The 3,347-nt window shown below is 36.2% G+C and overlaps 1 pseudogene; it reads left to right on the forward strand.

The window, feature by feature from the left end:
- Positions 1–2,350: 2,350 nt before the first annotated feature.
- Positions 2,351–3,014, forward strand: LOC115510623 (annotated as a pseudogene).
- The last annotated feature ends 333 nt before the right edge of the window (positions 3,015–3,347 follow it).

Below are 3,347 nucleotides of genomic sequence, written 5' to 3' on the forward strand. Positions count from 1 at the left end.
AGAAAAGCCCAAGACTTAGAGAAAATATTTGCAAGACACATATCTGATACAGAACTTATATACAAAATATATAAAGAATTGTTAAAATACTATAAGAAAACAACCCAATTAAAAAATGAACAAAAGATCTAAACAGATATTTCACCAAAAAGATCTACAAATGGTAGATAAGCCTATGAAAAGATGCTCAACATCATTTGTCACTAGGGAATTGCAAATTACAACAACAATGTAATACACTACATACCTATTAGAATGGCTTAAGAAAAAAACCCAGGGGCGCCTGGGTGGCCTAGTTGGTTAAGCATCCAACTCGACTTTGCCTCAGGTCATGATCTCACAGTTTGTGAGATGGAACCCCACATCTGTCAGCGCAGAGCCTGTTTGGGATTCTCTGTCTCCTCCTCTCTCTCTGCCCCTCCCTTGCTTACACTCTCTCAAAGTGTGCTTACACTCTCTCATTTATAAGACTAAAAACAAAAGGAATTATATATGTAAGTACCATTTCCCATGAGGGTATGGGAATTCTGAAACCATTATATAGGTATACTGGAATTGAAGAATTAAATGAATGATGGGTGATAGGAGCCAGGTTGTTGTGGTAGGTTACAGATAAGGAAGGGAAGGGGAAGAAGCTAACATAATCTATGTTGTAATGGATTAGAGTTGGAAATACCAGTGTGAACTCATGTTTAGCTTAGTATAGATACAGATGATTACAGATAGAAATATTTATAGATATGTATGTATATATATAGGTTAGTATACACACCTATTATTTATTTGGTTTGTCAACTGAGAGGGCTTAAAAGAAATGACAGCCCAGTAGCAATGAATACACCTAGAGCCCAGATCTTGGTTTCTAACACCAGTCTCCAATAAAAGGAATCAGGGCTCCTTGAAGAAAAGGCTGATGCTAGGAATGGGACAGGAAAGATAGAATTTGAGCCTAGAGCATCTTGTAGTGCCAGAAAGGAAAAGAAAGTGCTAAAAACAAAAAAAAATCAACTTCACAGTGATGGTCATATGGAGACATAGTGTCTGATTGAATGAGTTCCTAACGGCCAAAGCTGGAACAACGTGAGCAACACAAAGAATAAAATAGTCTTGGGGCGCCTGGGTGGCTTAGTCGGTTAAGCGTCTGACTTCAACTCAGGTCACGATCTCACGGTCTGTGAGTTCGAGCCCCGCATCGGGCTCTGGGCTGATGGCTCAGAGCCTGGAGCCTGCTTCGGATTCTGTGTCTCCCTCTCTCTCTGCCCCTCCCCCGTTCATGCTCTGTCTCTCTCTGTCTCAAAAATAAATAAACGTTAAAAAAAATTTAAAAAAAAGAATAAAATAGTCTTGTATTGTAACCCTAAGTATAAAATAAATATTCATGAGTCCATACTGATATACATAAGTGACTAAATAAATAAATAAATTTAGGACATTAGATATATCTCTCATGCAGAATTGCAAATAATTGATGTAAGTATTCTGCCCTTAAGAGTGTGGAACATAATTCCCCATTCCTTAAATGTGGGCTGTTTATGGTGACTTTCTTCCAAAGAATACAGTATGGAAAGAAGAAAAAAAAGAGAGACAGAGAGAGAAAGCTTACAGTAGAGAATCCTGACAAACACTGTCCCAGGCAGGAAATTAAGGGCAACATCAGCAGTGATAAGTCATGTTGATAGTATGTACCCTTGATATGATATGTGATGATAATGGTGCTTCATCTCTGTGGTCTTCCTTCCCAAAACACATTACCCCAGTCTAATCATGAGGGAGCATCAGATAAATCGCAATGGAAGGACTTTCTATAAAACATCTGACCAGGAGTCCTTGAAACTTTCAAGTGTCATCAAAAACAAGAGAAGTCTGAAAATAATAGTCACAGCCAAAAAGACCCTAAGGAGACATAACTGTAAAACATCAGATAGTATCCTGGATACGATCCTGATATAGAAAAATGACATTAGGGGAAAACTGAGGAAACTTCAAGCGTGAACTTTAGTTAATAAGAATAGATCGATTGGCCCATTAATTATGACAAATGTACCATATTAATGAGAGATGCTAATGATAGAGAAAACTGGATGTAGCGTATATGAGAACTTTTTGTACTTTCTAAATACTAAGTCTGTAAATGTAAGACTGTTCTAAATTTTTTTAAAAATTATTTTAAAATAAAAGAAATAGACGTGTTCCCTCTTTCACTCTCGGAGAGGGTCCTGGTGCAACTGTGCCTGGGCTGGTGGTACTCTCGCACCTTGGCCTTTCAATTTTCCTTCTTTCCCACCCTCTGCTGTGCTTGAACAGAGGACTCGGTGCTGAGATTGTCTGATTGTCTAAACCCACCAGGAAAATGGTGGAAAATTCACTATCACCATTGTCAGAAAGAGTGGTTTATGGTTTTGCTCTTGAGCTCCCAGTTTGTCTTTGTATTATATCTTGTATGAGCCTTTATTCCTGAATCTTTTTTTTTTCCATTTATTTTTGAGAGACAGAGAAAGAGTACGAGCAGGGAAGGGACAGAGAGAGAGGGAGACATAGAGTCCAAAGCAGAGCTGTCAGCACAGAACCCTACATGGGGTTCGGGGCTTGAACACATGAACGGTGAGATCATGATGTTAGCCAAAGTCAGACGCTTAACCAACTGAGCCACCCAGGTGCCCCTTTTATTCTTGAATCTTGACTAGACTCCTTAGGCTTAACCTTTTGTCCTCAGAAATATTGGGCACTTGCATTACCTGTTTATCTCCTACAGTAATCAGCTATGTACTTTTATTTGGAGTTTATGTGATGAGTACCTTTCCACTCAATTCCATTCATAACAGATATAAATAACTATACTAAAAATCAACAACAGAAGAAATACCAAGAGCCTGCCTCAGCATTAAGACATACTGCTATTAGTGAAGCAAACCAAATATTCTTTTTTTTCAGCCAAAAAATTTTACACTAAAAACTGAATTATATGTAGACATACTAATACCAAACATTTATTTGTGATTTTTGACATAATAATTTTGGCCATAATTATTTTGAATATTTTTTATTAATACCCAGTATTAAGATGTTAAAAAAAGGACATTGAACTTCTCTTAGATTAAGTTCTATTAATATTGTAAATGTTCTTAAATATTAGTTATTAATGGAAAGAATAAATAAAATGTTATGTTACCAAAGAAAATTTAAAAACAAACAAAGGGAATGAACTATTGATACATGTAATATTTGGGTAAATCCCAAGAGAATTAAGTTGACTGCAAAAAGCCAACTCAAAAAGTTGTATATATATTTTTTATTTTTTTAACTTTATTTTTTATTTTTTAAGATTTACATCCAAATAAGTTAGTATA

Source organism: Lynx canadensis, chromosome A3 (assembly GCF_007474595.2).
Source record: "Lynx canadensis isolate LIC74 chromosome A3, mLynCan4.pri.v2, whole genome shotgun sequence".
In the NCBI taxonomy this organism is placed as follows: domain Eukaryota; kingdom Metazoa; phylum Chordata; class Mammalia; order Carnivora; family Felidae; genus Lynx; species Lynx canadensis.